Consider the following 15915-nt stretch of genomic DNA (forward strand, 5'->3'; position numbering starts at 1 on the left):
TTTATTCACTGTAAAACTTTATAAGTTATTTAGTGCAAGTCAGGATGAAGTACTAAGGTTACAATAACATTCAAATTTGTATAACAATATTCGTTAACAAAATTTAGAAACATAATTCCAAATATCTTTATCAATCAAATAATCATTCGCATTATAATAGGCCTTAGATGTTAATTTATTTTTTACGATACATTTAATTGGTAATATTTTATAGATACATAACCCGGTAGAGTTTTGAAAAATATTTGATTTAGTTTGTACCGATTCTAGCCCCTCCATTTATTATACAAACTATCGACACCGTTGACTCTAGCACAACACTAGCACGCCGCGTTGACACTGCAATTAACGCCTCTTAATCCCACCGCGACAGGTTTCTTATTAACACCATTTGTCAGAACAGGGATTAGTGAAGTTATCAGCCCATCACTATTTGTGTCTCGGGCGCGAATTTATAATCACTGTCTCCCATTCAGAATAATATAATCTCCGAAAAGCGGATTGTAAGTCATTAGGAAGAGAAATGTTTTATGATATTTAATGGATTTGAAAAATGTGTTTAATAGAACGACTTTAATCTCGCAAGAATATAAGCTTATATCAAAAATATAATATCTACTTCATTTAAATTAGTAAAGGTTATAAAAAATACTATACTTAGGCCGGGTTTCACTAACTAACTTTAGCAAAAACAAACAAGAAAAAAATTAGTTGGAACATTTGAAAAATTTTAGATGACGTCATAGCTTTAACTTACAACTGTAAACGTCCATTAACGTTTAATAGCTATAAAGCGAACTGTCAAACGTTTCAAATAATAAAATTCAATTTGAACAATAAGATTTTTGTTAATTTATGTATTATTTTTCATCTAGCGTCGATAAGGCAGGAATTGATTGAATTTAGTGTTTTTTAGTTTTTTCTTAAAACTATTTTTATTAATTTTTGATGGCTTAGCATTTGTCACAATAGCGGGAAATCACAGGGCTGAGGGCAAGTTTCAGGCACAGACAGCTATCTTTAATAATAATACTTGTCAAATATATATTACAAACAGTAAGTACCCCTGTCTCGCACAAAAGAAGCAACTCAGTAAGTACACTAAGTATTAACTCCTGCTACATTTCTAAATAGCACACTATTTTTCATTCTCGAAACATAAATAGATTATGACACCGATGACATGAATGTAGAAGTAACAATGTGTTATGAATTGACGTCATTTATATTCGCTGCCGGGCTTTTGTGGGACCTTGTTGGGCTGAGCTTTGAAGGAATGACAGAATGATGTGATATTCTATGTATGTTTTAAGAGAGCTCAGTTTGTTTTGTGTATTAACACTAATCAAGAGAAGGTAACTAAAGTTTTGAAAACTTTATTATGTGCTTTTAAGCTCAATTTTCAATTGGAGAATGATTTCTTTTGGGTAAAGGAGGACAAAATAGCGTACGGGCTACCTGGTGTTAAGTGATCACCGCCGCCCAAATTCTCTTGCAACACGACTTTTAAGGAAGGTGTACGCGCTTTTTTGAAGGTTCCTAAGGAATCTATATCGTATCGCCACGAAAGCTCATTCCACAGCTTTGTTGGAAGAAAGTTCCTTGTAAACCGCAATGTGCCGGACCGCCACACATCAAGATGGTGGGGATGTTACCCTAATTTGTGGCGTGTCGTGTGAAGGTGGAATTCGGCGGCAGGAATCAGGTATTTTATATATTATATTGATTTGTATAAGCATAGTTCAGTCTTAGTAACATATATTTTATTTATATCAGACTGATTTCAGATTGAGAGAGAGAAAAATAGGACTGAAAGACTGGAGCATGAAAGCAAAAACAACAAAAACCTGGTAACTGTTGGAGGAGGACTATACCCACAATGGGACATCTATAAATTAGGGAGGTAGGGGTTCGATCAAGTGTGACACTGTGTGAAAAGGAGCGGGAAGGGTCTAAATATTTTGACATCACATTGTTTCAAAATATAATATTTTATAGAACTTCGAACTTCTTTCTTCTTTTATTAGAACTTCTTTCTGTCCGAGGTATATTTATCTTGCGTGTTATGACAAGCATGCATAAGGAGGTCTTGAATTTGCCTAATTATAAAAACCTACTAGATAGCCGTTCGTACACCACACGTAAGATTCCAACACCAATAATAAATACAACATTTGCAAGTAGATTTAGCCCATTCTTACATACATATATATACAACAAGGTAAATTTTAAATGTTCTATTAAAAATTGCTCGGTCATCAGGTCAAATTTAAATTTACAGAGATGGTTACACACTCTCACTTATGCAGACATGGAAGCTATTCTTAAAGTGATACCTTAGCATTCATATAATGTTAATACTTTGTAACATGATTAATCAGATACACACACACACACAGACAGATACAGAGTGCACTTTTTGACCTTTCGGTTCATATTGTTAAACATAGGATGTAAATTGGTTGCCTACAGGACAGGCTACGCCTAGTGTAGGGACCAAATATAATGTAATATTATGTGATAAAGTGTCTGTATATAATAAATAAATAAATATCTAAGTACTAGTTGACCCGACAGACGTTGTTCTGTATATAATGAATAAAATACCGTTTTTTATGAATTTGTCAATAATATTTCATAACATCAAGAATTATTTCGTAAAATATGCTCCCTGTTGTTGTAATGAAATTGTTTTACAGCAGAACTGTCAAACTGTCAAACAAATATCGGACGACGGGGGACACATAAAGGAAAAACAAAATTGTTGTTTTTATTTAATTCCGAACACTTTCATATTTATTCTTCTTTTAAACCTTCCCTGGACTTCCACAAATAATTTAAGACCAAAATTAGCCAAATCGGTCCAGTCGTTCTCGAGTTTTAGCGAGACTAACGAACAGCAATTCATTTTTATATTATACTAGTGGACCCAACAGACGTTGTCCTGTACACACGTCTTAAATTTGAAAAATCTGTCCAGCCGTTAGGAGGAGTTCACTAACATACACATGAGCAGGAGAATTATATTATATGGACGTAATTGAGAATCTAAACCAATCTCAAATTCACTGAAACAAACAAAAAGTCATCAAAATCGGTCCAGCCGTTTAGGAGGTAGTTTAATTGGGAATCTAAACCATTCTTGAATCCACCCGAAGACACACATCAATCTCAAATTCACTGGAACACACAAAAATCTCATCAAAATCGGTCCAGCCGTTCAGGAGGTAGTTCAATTGTAAATCTAAACCATTCTCGAATCCACCTGAAGACACACAGAAAGTTTCAATAAAATCGGTCCAGCCGTCTAGGAGGAGTTCAGTGACATACACACGCACACAAGAATTATATATATAAAGATAGATTAAGACACTAAATTTAACTTTTATTTTAGAGACCTACATAACTATCAAAAAAGGGGCCATGTGTGAGTCGGACTCGCCCATTAAGGGCCCAGCAAAATAGCGGTAACGATTTATTTTGTATTAAAAAGATTACTTACAAGATCTCGTTCAAACCAATTTTCGGTATAAGTTTGCATGGTAATGTACATCATATATTTTGTTTAGTTTTATCATTCTCTTATTTGAAAAGTTGTGTGTCCTATGTGTGTGTCCACACACACATTTTACCACTTTGGAGGTGTCTCTCGCGCAAACTATTCAGTTTAGAAAAAAATTATATTAGAAACCTCAATAACATTTTAAGACCTATCCATAGATATGATATAGAAATCTATATACAGGGTGTCCCAAAGTTATGGGACATGAAGGGAAAGTACCTTAAATATCGTAGATAAGATATTTTACTGAAAGAAGACTTTATGTTATTTTTAAAAGTTAGTTATTCTGCATTTAAAGATTTTCTAAAAATTACTTGCCTCGTCTGGGAATCGAACCCATCTTAAATGTAAAAAAAACACCCCTACTTTTATGATATGTAAATATGAGAAAGTAGTCAATTAAGTGGGTATTTTTTTGTAAATTAATTAATTAAATGCTCAAAATGTGATCCCTTCTGTCTTACGCAAATCGCCAATCTTTTAATGAGTCCGCTGCCTTTTGATTTTCTTATCATTTTATGGTGTATACTCGACATGATATGGCACAATTCTGTTTGTAACTCGCCCACGTTCTCGTATCGCTTTTAAACTAAAAAAAAACTATGCTATAAAGTATTTTAATTATGAAGTGGGCACTTATTTACGAATAATCAATGCTATCTATGGAATGATAGTATCTCTACTTTTCGAACGTCGTCGTCGGCAATAAATAACTTTATTGAAATTTGACTCAAACATTTTACGTTGCTTCTTTCTTTTAAAATACTATGTTACTTAAGAAGAGTTATTAGTTTTTGGCCATTCTTTGGATTGGCATCATAAAAGTGGGGGTGTTTTTTTTACATTTTAATCAGGTTTGAGTCCCAGACTAGGAAAGTAATTTTTAGAAAATCTTTGAATGCAGAATTACTAACTTTTAAAAATAACATAAAGTCTTCTTTCAGTAAAATACCCTATCTACGATATTTAAGGTACTATCCCTTCATGTCCCATAACTTTGGGACACCTGTATATATATACACCACACGTATGTATGGGTTTGATGAAAAAAATTTTTTGAGTTTCAGTTCTAATTATGGGGAATACCCAATTTTTCTATTACGTTTTAATAGTGTAGTTCTTATATTTTTGGAAAAAAGTGGCAGTGATATATAGACGGACAGACAGACAAACATGACGAATCCATACGGGTTCCGTTTTTTGCCATTTGGCTAAGGAACCCTAAAAATTAATATATAAATAGTTGTGAGTCTGTCTACATGACTAAGGTCTCATTCGATTTGTTGGCTATACAACCTTGTTTACTTAGTTCTGCAATTTTGTGATTTTTAACTTATGAAACATATTTAAAATGAACAAAAAAAGTAATTTAGATAATAGTTACTTACCTTAAATTACATGAAGCATAAGCTGCACTGCATGCTTATGCGCATATTATAAAAAAAATCAAAATGTACAAGAAATAAGAAGGAATTAGCACATTATGGAAAGGTATGAAAAGTAGTGACAATGCGAAGTGGAATCTAAAATCAAGGAATTACAAAGGAAACTGGAATTAAAATAAAATACTGGAAATTAAAATAAAGTTCAGTAATTTGACTAGCTACGACTTCCTTCAAACTGATACACAATACTGCTTATACACGCATAACACAAAAAGATAGGTTGTACATTACTGCTTCACGATATTCTGTATAAAGGAGCCTCCCACTGGTGTTATTTTACAAATTTTGGAGTACGTACAGAAATACTCAAATTATACTTCAAACAAATACTAATAAAAAAAAAAGCCAACATCACGCGGTGTTCCCAAGCGGTCACCCATCTAAGTACTGACCGCGCCCGACGTTGCTTAACTTCGGTGATCGGACGAGAACCGGTGTATTCAACGTGGTATGGACGTTGGCGAGTGTATGTTCAAATATAATAAACGCTATAAAAATGTTATTTCACGTATGCTTCATATTGTGAAGTCATTCAATTCTCGAGACTTATTATATTATGGGCCGGCAACGCTCCTGTGATGTATCTGCTGTTTCGTGAGGGTATCGGTGGTGGTGATCACTTAACATGACGGTTACCTTTACGCCTCTATTCCAAAAAATAATATTTTTTTTATCACATTTTTTTTATTGACATTCAGAAAATTAGCAAATAAAATTAATGTATTGTCATCGGTGTTCGATAAATCTACGAAGTTTGAACGAAATCTGGCCTTTTAAAGTGGGTCAAAATAACGCCCAAAGGAGTCGGTTACAAACAAACATATTACATACAGGTGAAGGTAATAGAAAGCGTGTAAAAATCCATTTTAGATTGTATAACCAAATATACTGTATCTATAAATCTCAAAATAATTAAGAAACATACTGCCCGCCGGCGACCAAATTTACATAAATAGCTAGATACATTAACTAGATCAAGCCCGTATCTCCCGACTTGACCCCTGTTAATATACCAGTTATTAAGATAGAGCTAATCCTGACATAACTTAGGATCAATGCCGTTAAGCGACCACTGACCATTGTCCAGCACAATTTAAAGGGAGAGAATTGATTACAGTATCCTATTATTAAAATACTGCTCGAATAATTCGCTGCGTAGCACAAACATTGCTGCTTCTATTTTATCAGGCGTTTAAATTTTGGTCTCCAAAGTAGCAATGTAGAGAAAGTTACGTCGAAATACAATGCTCTTGCGAATTTAAATTATTTCAATGCATTGTTGTAATGATTGGGCGTACATCTACAACGTTCATTTTGCGTTTGTACTTTAGTAACACAACTTTATTACAATACAATAAAGTTGTTTTTCGTTTAACTAAAATTTCTAAAGCGAAATAACAAATATGTTTAGCATCATCGTAAGATTTTATGTGAGTCGGTCTTTATGCAAAATGCTCCTTTGGGTGATGTTTTTGGTTTTTAGTTGCTATTGAAACTTGGACAGTAATTTCGGTGCTTTGCTATTAAGGATACTGTACGTTACATTCATGTTCGTTTTGATGACCCTCGAATATTATTATGAACATCATTATGATGTTGGCATTCTACCCAATTATTATCTTATTGTTTCCTTTATGTATATTATTTGACTTGGTTTACTTGATTAAATTGGTTTATGGAAGCGTCACGGAACTGGAGGTAACTTACGCAAATTCATTTTCATATTTTTTCCTCATTTTTATAAAAACTAAGTTCTTTTAAGTGATTATAAATAAACTAACACTTCTACATTATATAAAAATTTAATTACTTACCTTGATATTTTTTTTTTCATTGCTACAAAAAAAAACAATAACATTGTGAATTAATATTATTATACTGTGCTTAGGGTAATCTAAGAACAAAGCGCAAATAGCAAATGTTACAAAACAATTAATTAATTAATTAATTACTCAATATTATTCTGTTCACTTAAATATAACCTAGAAATTATTCCTTTACTTACGTACTTATTAGTTACTTACTTTACTTTCCCTAATATATTATCGCATATAATCAATATCATCATTGCATTTAAAAATTACTAATAAGAGAATAATTTTGAAAATGTATTAAAATTAACGAGACAAAATTTTCTGTATAAAAATTTCTTTAATGTTAACGTAATAACGTTCATACTATTATTAAATAACAATTAAAGTAAAAAAAATGCTCCGCCGTGACAGTGAATGACACTGCCGTGACCAGGATTCGAACCTGGGTTACTACGGCCACAACGTAGGGTCCTAACCACTAGACGATCACGGCTATCGGAGCGATGTGTACTTATTCGAAATTATGGATGTGATGAATAGCGCGTTTGATATATTTACGTCTCACTTATCTATTCATTGAAACCTAATGGGCAAATATATCAATGAATAAATTTAAATGAATACAGTCGAACGTATAGCATTTATTGAAAATATTAAGAAAGTGTAAGCTTATACTTATAACACTACAGCATGCTTTTACTTTTTAAGATAAGGTAATTGAGATAACCTAAGTATTCTAACCGTCATATAGGTCACTTATCTCTAATATTGCTGCATTTAATAATGATACTACAGACTGGGAATTGTTCGAACACCCTCAGCCTATGTAATTAACTACCTATGAATTTTATTGTACAACAACATAATATTATAATGTAACTAAATTAAGAAAAAAGTTCACTCTTCTCAGGTCTGAGGCATAGGTGCTATTTCGAATGGATGGTAAATAGTTGTTGGTGTTCAGAATAGAGTTTAAATCCTATTTTGAATAAAAATATTTGAATTTGAATGCGACAGGTAAGAAATTGTATTCTAACGAACAAGGGTTAACCAACCAATTGTATTAATTACGTACTCAAATTATCAATGTATAAATTAATAGAATGTTGAAACGAAATTATTATTTATTGATTATAACTATTAATAAATAATCACCCAACAGGCACCCAATTCAAACAATGCAATAATTTAAAGAGTCAGTAATCATGTAAGTACATTAATACGAAAAAGCCTGACTTTTTGTCAACAAATTCTTAGGCAATTAAGGAAAACATACAGATCAAAATATATTGTGACTTATGTGGTCTATATACTGATAGAAAGGACAATAGAAATAAATAGTTAATTCCATGAATGACAATAATTTGTGTAACTTTAACAGTTCGCGTGCGCCCGGGGTAACTTGAGCCCCAAACGATACTCGACCAATTATGTACTAACAAAAAGCTTTCCCTTGTTATATTCGTCAAATTTGTTTTAGTGTTTCGTACTTAATTGTTATACTGATTATTACTGACTGAATTAATCATGTGGTTAGTTGACAGTTGACATTGAGTGTTCGATCGTGCCTTGTTTCATTGTTAATGTGCCTTTTTGTGGTTTTTGATAATCAAGCCGATTGTAAATGAACGTAATAATAACACGTATCTATTATTTTCATGTACTTAACTGTTATGGGTTTCTTGAGTGTTATTTCCGCTAAGACTTGTTGCTGTGACATGTTGACTCGCCAAATTCTGGAACGAGACTTGACTGACGTTTCCTGGGATCAGACGACCAGGACGTTCAGCTGATGGTAATTGATATGTCCTGTCCATTACAATGCAGTGCCGCTCAGGATTTTGGAAAAACCCAAAAACTCTGACCAGCACTACAACTGCGCTCCTCCCCTTAAGACAAAAGTTTTCAAACATTGTAATGCTTACACATCACTGCTTCACGGCAGAAATAGGCGCCGTTGTGGTACCCGTAATTTAGCCGGCATCCGGTGCAAAGGAGCCTTCCACTGGTACACGTATAGAGGAAAACCACGTGTTGAATTGGTTAAGGCCAAATCTTTGAAGATAAGAAAACTTACTACATTGAGATATTTATGGACAATCGCAAAGTAACGCCTAGCTCGATAAATTTTCTTTCTCTAAGGAGTTTTTCTTGAAACACATGTTAAATACTAAAACTAACCTCCCAAAAGAATGAAAAGGCTCCACACAATCTACCGAATCCGAGTTGCACCACTAGTATAACATTGATTTAGTGGTTGGTGATTGGTGTAAATATTAAGTATTGTACTTATATTTCAGTAACATGTTTGCCAACGTTCATACCACGTTGAATACACCGGTTCTCGTCCGATCACCGAAGTTAAGCAACGTCGGGCGCGGTCAGTACTTGGATGGGTGACCGCCTGGGAACACCGCGTAATGTTGGCTTTTTGCTTTTTGCTGCCCCTTTAGTAAGTACACCAAAAAGAACATATTATTGTTACAAAATTATATAATTACAGTACACCGTAGCTTATATCATGCGTATTATCACGATGCAAAAACAAAAATTCCACATCGATTCTGCGAATGTTTTATTCAAAATTCTCCCAAAATATTATATCTGATATCATATTTTATTGCGGCGTCTAGGTAATCGAGTGAGACGACGCAACGCAAGTCACCGACATAAATAATACAACGAAATATCGAATGCTATTGCTCCTCTTTACCTATCACAGCAGGACTGTTATGGGCCAAAGTTGAGAAGCTAAGTCAAACAAATACCAACATAACTCTACAAACCAACCTCAATAACATTAGACCTTATAGCAACGAAGTTAAGGCGAATTTAGAGTAGCAAATTCACTAAATTGAACAAAATTTATATTGGCGCAAATATAATGTGAGCCATTTATAACGTATTGTGTTTTGATTGCGCACGTCAGTTCGCAGACTAGTTGTTCGATGGATGACACTCATCCGAGAATAGGAAATGGTTATGTCTTGAGATCCGAGCTAAGTTTCGAACGTCCAAATGGCTGGCTGTTATCGCTCGCTACGTTTACACTTTATTGTCTTCAGGATCCCTTTAAGCGTGAAATCTACGGTTTATGGAGACATGAAATGTTTACTTCAATTTATTTGAAGAAAATGGCTTTATCATTTTGAGAATTTGTGGGCTATTTACATCTTTGTCGCTATCTCTAATGCCAGAGACACTCTTATGTGGCTCCTCAGTTTTAAATTTTCATTAATCCACGGAAGAATCAAAAGCATCAAATTTTCTTGTAATAAAAATAAATTTTTATCTACTAAAATAATAAGTACCTATCACTCTTGTTTTTCACTGAATTGCAGGTTGAATGTCAAATTCATCATGCTGGTGTTTTTTTTATTCCCGGAGATTACTAGAATAAAAACGATACGCAGAAATAAAAGTATAACACAAAAAAAAATTATGGTACAAGCATTAATATTATATTAAAATTTAACTCGTAAGAATTTATTTTTTAAATACATTTTAACGTAGGTACATTTAAATATAATAGAACGGATGAAACAAGAAAAAGTAAATGTCAATATATTGTTTTCTTTCGAACTTAATCTATCCTAAAATATTGGAGCTTGGAGGAGGTCATCTAACTTAATAGTTATTTTACTTATAATTATAATTTATCTTAATCTTTTTTATGCTTCTTGTTTTAGGAAAAAATACAGATCTTCGACTAGAACAAAGGATGTATACAATTATGAACTCCTTAGCTTATTCAGAATCCTTAGATTCAAATAGAACGATCGAATTTTTTTGCCTTATCAAATAGGTCTCTCTTCTACTACATGCCGACAGCACATTCATTATTTTATAATATATCGTACTAACCATACTTAACAAATGATAAACCTTTTTTTGCCAATTATAAATTTATATTATCCTTTATTGAGCATAAGTCCCCAATTTCCAGCAAGCACACCTAAAACTCTGTAAACATTTCTAACAACATACTATGAGTGGTTGCAATATTCAAAAATAATACTAGTATTTCTTCCGTAAACAATTATAATAAATATATACGTGGCCATACAATAATCTAATTATTTTTTTAGAGATAAAGCAGCATACCAATCTTCACAGCCTTAAAAAATTCACCAAATACATCATCTTGACAAGCACGGTATTATAAAACCGCACACAAAAGGGACAATCCAACTTTGAACCAACCGTATTTATTTGAGAGATTTTATTTCTGATATCGGTTGAGTTTTGGCGCTGTATTGTATAGAATACACCCCTCAAACTGAGCAAGTATCATTTTAGATCAAACACGTGATAACAGCTATAAGAACACCCCTATTATTTGATACAATAAAAGTGAAGTGTCGACATATTCCGCATTCTACTGCGAAATTACTAGAAGAATGATTGACCAAACTGGTTCTGTGCCTTTAAGCGAAAATGTAACTAATGTTTCACATGGTAAGGTATATAACGCAATAATTTTTCTCGAGATTGATGAAAGATTTTAGGGTGACAGGCTGAAAGTATACAGTGCTATCGCGAGCATAGTAAAGGTCGGTAGACGAGCGATACGTACTAATGGTGATTGAGAAAAATATTGCTCCTGTGTCACTTCCAATGAGATGTGTTTATATCGTCATGAATATTGAAGATCTTTTTCCTATGCTTTTATTTGATTGCACATTAAGTAATATATAATACTCTGTCTCTGTCTGTGTAGATGTATTGCATTATAAGCATTTACGTACTAGGTTACTGTGCATTAAATAAATCACTGAGTATTGGTTGCCTTTTTTATACTACAAATTGTTGACCGAGCAAAAATAATTACGCAACTAACCTGCTTTTAATATGCTGCTTAACATTTCACAAACATAGAGATTTGCTTATTTAAATAATTGGTTTTGTTTTAGCCAGTAATGCCCCTGAGACTAACAATAGAGAGAAATGGAATGGGAGTTTTCTGAATCAGGGTTCCGGGCAGGTCGGTACCACAACTGTGCCTTTTTGTACCTTGAAGCAATAACGTGCAAGTTGTATTCATTGGAAAGGTGCTGTAGCTAGAGAAATTACTGGCCAATAAATGAGACTTAACATCTTATGTCACAAGGCAACTGCAACGCCGCTCCGAACTTTGGGTTAAATGAAGAATTGCGCCATTGCATTATAATGAACATGGCGTACCCATAATAACATCAGCTGAACGTCCTGCTCATCTCGTCCGTTAATTTTATAAAAAGAAATTTATAAAAAAACATAAACGTTCAATTAATGATACTTTTTAATTCCTTGCACAGTCCTCACTAAACAATTTTACCATACATGCACATATTCGCAAAATATTAATTATTGCCAAAGATTACCCCTGTTGTGAGGATTATTAATATTCAGACGAGTATCAGATAAAGGGGTGAATACATTGAAACAGTGTCGCGTCGAGATCAGCTACCCGTGAAAGATTCGGTAATTAATACCCGGAATGATCTTACAAGCCCCCATACACATTGAAAGGGCTAAAATATAACAGTTTTTTAAACATCAATCATTATTTATTATACTAGACGTCAAGAGTAAAAATAAAAATAACAATTCAAATGTAGGTAAGACGATTTATTGTAACCGGCGTGGTCAATCATCTCCTGTTTCTATAAGTAACGTTAGATTAAGTAGACTAGTTAGAAAAAGAAGTACACCAATTACCGTGTTAGTCCACGGCAATAATTTATTAATTTTTCATTTATTGATTTGAAGTTGCGGCCAGACGCACAATAATGTTTTTATAATTTACATATATTATCATCTCTCTCTTAACATTTTATAGTTATTGTTATCTACCTACAAGTTATATATTGCTAGCTGTGATCGATTTCATTATTTATTATAATTACTATATATATATTGTCCTAGATGGTTTATGGCTACTTATTTTTTCCAATTCCAACGTCCCTACGTTCCTTCCTTTGGCGAATTTTAACGGGTAGTATATAATATATATATTTATTGTTAACACTGTTTCTTAACTAAATAATTAGATAAATACACTATATAAGGCCGACAAACGTACGGTCCAGTGGGCTTACGTGGGCCGCGATCAATAGGTCCGCCGTGGTACTCGGTAAGGTCCGGACGGTAAGAATAATAACTTTGTGCAATGGATAATATGACATTCCATCTAATATGGTCCGGTACTGGACCGCATCCTATTGTTCGACCGGACCAAAACCGACCATGTGTTTAGACTATAAGACTCCCACTGCATCTTTTTCTGAGGTTGAAGTAGATCTTAGTTTCTGTGCAGTGCAGTCAGCAATGTTAGTTCGGGTCAGTATACTCACTTCACCTATTTATGTGTGAAATGTAAGTACCTATATGAAACAGAAATAATAAGCCCTTTGCACAGGATGCCGGCTAGATTATGGGTACCATAACTAGCCGGCATCCTGCCGTGAAGCAGTAATGTGTAAACATTATTGTGCTTCGGACTGAAGGGCGCGCTAGCTAGTGAAATTACTGGGCAAATGGGACGTAACATCTTATGTCTCAAGGTGACGAGCGCAGTTGTAGTGTCGCTCAGAATTTTTGGGTATTTCAATAATTCTGAACGGCACTGCATTGTAATGGGCTGGGCGTATCAATTACCATCAGCTCAACGCCTATCTCGTCTCGTCCCTCCTTCTTCTTCTTCGCGTGCCTCTCCGACTAGCGAAAGTTGGCGGTTAGCTTTGTAGTTTCAATAGTTCAATAGTTCTGCCGCACTCCCGATGCCAGTCCACTCTCGAATGTTGCGCAGCCAAGACTTTTTTCTGCGACCTACGCCTCTTCTTCCGGCAACTTTATGCATCATGATGAGTTGTAGGAGTTTGTACCTCTCGTACGTAAGCACGTGCCCCAAATATCTCGTCCCTTATTTACACCAAATAAAAAAAACAGTTCGTAAGGAATTATGTAAAATTATTGATTGGAAATGTTACTGCCAACGCGACTCAGTAGGTACAATACAGACACAGAATGAAATGTATCCATCGACATGAGGGTGAATAAATTATAATGGAATCCAATTCGAAAATTGTCAGTGCTAATAACGTATTACAACAAATCCAATTGTATTTAATCGTGACGAAATATCAATATTATGTCGGATCACTTAAATTTTAATGAGAGATGATAAAATGTTTATATTTAACCAATGACCTTCTATACACATGAACGTACCATTCGGAGTCTGAGAGCGGAACGTCAAAAGATCAAGCACACTTTTCTCCTTAGTCGTGTGTCAGCTGTCACTGTCCGAATCGAACCCATACTGAATAAATACATTGCTGCTTATTGACCAAGAATATTTTAAACAACTGGAGTAAATGCGGCAATCTATAGATAAAGCTGTATTTGAAGCTTATTATGGTGTAATTTGTGGCATGTGCCATATTTCATCTTTGTTTTTATATATTACTAGCTTCCCTGCAAACGTTGTATGCCGATATTAAAATCGCGATACAAAAGTAACCGTTGATCGTAGATGGGTGAAAGTTGAAGTTGTATGTATTTTTTAATGTTGAGTCATAATCAAACAATTTAAAAAAAATGTAAAAAAAAAATTCGTGTGGACCCCTTAACATTTTCTTCTTCGTCGGACGTCCCTTGACAGAGCAGTCGTGGTCACGTCGAACGACGAACGATTCTACGCCAGTTATCCCTGGCTGTTGCTTCTCTGGCACATGTGTTGAGGGGAGTATTGGTTAGGGCTTTGTTCTGGTCTGTCCAGTGCGTAGGGGAGCGTCCTCTCGACCTACTGCCGTTGACCCTTCCCTGAACAACAAGTCTCTCTATGGCATGCTCTCCACATCCAGCGCGTAGAGGAGCGTCCTCTTGACCTACTGCTGTTGACCCTTCCCTGAACAACAAGTCTCTCTATGGCATGCTCTCCACGTCGCGTGATATGTCCGAAGTATCTGAGGATACGGGCTCTGACTATAGATGAAAGCCTTTCTTTCACCTTGAGCTCTTCAAGTATCGAGACGTTTGTGCGGCGTTGTGTCCAAGATACTCATAGCATTCGTCTCCAACACCACATTTCTAGTGCGTCAATCCTTTGTCTCTCTTGTTCTTTGACTGTCCATGTTTCGGCACCATATAGTATGGGAAACACTAGAGATCTTACTAACTGAACTTTAGTAGCTTTGGTGATATTCCTGTCCCGCCATATCCTCGTCAACTTCTGCATTGCAGATCTGGTAATAGCAATTCGGCTTCTAATTTCGTCTTCCGAGCCACCAGTATTAGCGACCAGTGATCCTAAGTATATGTATGACTGTACAACCTCGCAATTAGCAATCTCGACTATATCTGGTGCATTGTTTTGACTTCGATCGACAATCATCATTTTTGTTTACTGCCGCTTTATTTTAAGGCCATACTGGAGACTGGTATGCTCAATACGATGTAATAATTCAGCAATGTTTTCCTTACTTGTCGCTATTAACGTGGTGTCGTCGGCATATCGGAGATTGGATATGTTTTTGCCGCCAATTGGTATGCCATCTGTCCAATCTTCTAGAGGTATCCTCATAATGTGCTCCGTATAAATACTGAACAGAAGAGGCGACAAAATGCAGCCCTGCCTGACTCCTGCAGAGGGATGAAGTGGGTAGGACGTGACATTATCCACCTTGACTGAAGCGGAACCATGTTCATAAAGGGCTCTGAGGATTTGCACCAACTGCTTGGGCACTCCCATCTCTATGAGGGTCTTCCATAGTAGTGGCCATTTAACAGAATCAAATGCCTTTTGGAAATCAACGAAACATATGAAAGTCGGTCTGTTGAATTCCTTGGCTTTCTGTATTATTTGTCTCACAATTAGGATCTGTTCCCGTGTACCTTTGCCGTTTACGAAACCGGCCTGCTCTGGTGCTATTTCCTTCAGAATATAAGCCTTCAGTCTTTCGTTTACTATATGCAGTAAAGTTTTGCTGGCATGTGGTATGAGCGCTATAAGACGATAGTTATTGCATTTCGTTGTAGACCTCTTAACATTTAGGGGGATGAAAAATAGATGTTGTCCGATTCTCAGACCTACCCAATATGCACTAAAAAT

At 34.9% G+C, this 15915-nt stretch overlaps 3 non-coding genes across 3 annotated transcripts; 1 reads left to right on the top strand and 2 right to left on the bottom strand.

The window, feature by feature from the left end:
• Positions 1 to 5350: 5350 nt before the first annotated feature.
• LOC126978253 (5S ribosomal RNA) lies at positions 5351 to 5469 on the bottom strand. The gene has a single exon (XR_007732562.1). It is a non-coding gene; the product is annotated as a 5S ribosomal RNA (ribosomal RNA).
• A 1773-nt stretch (positions 5470 to 7242) lies between these two features.
• Trnah-gug (transfer RNA histidin (anticodon GUG)) lies at positions 7243 to 7314 on the bottom strand. Its single transcript has one exon. It is a non-coding gene; the product is annotated as a tRNA-His (tRNA).
• Positions 7315 to 9131: 1817 nt separating this feature from the next.
• Positions 9132 to 9250, top strand: LOC126978189 (5S ribosomal RNA). Its single transcript, XR_007732530.1, has one exon. It is a non-coding gene; the product is annotated as a 5S ribosomal RNA (ribosomal RNA).
• The last annotated feature ends 6665 nt before the right edge of the window (positions 9251 to 15915 follow it).

Source organism: Leptidea sinapis, chromosome 2 (assembly GCF_905404315.1).
Source record: "Leptidea sinapis chromosome 2, ilLepSina1.1, whole genome shotgun sequence".
Lineage (NCBI taxonomy): Eukaryota > Metazoa > Arthropoda > Insecta > Lepidoptera > Pieridae > Leptidea > Leptidea sinapis.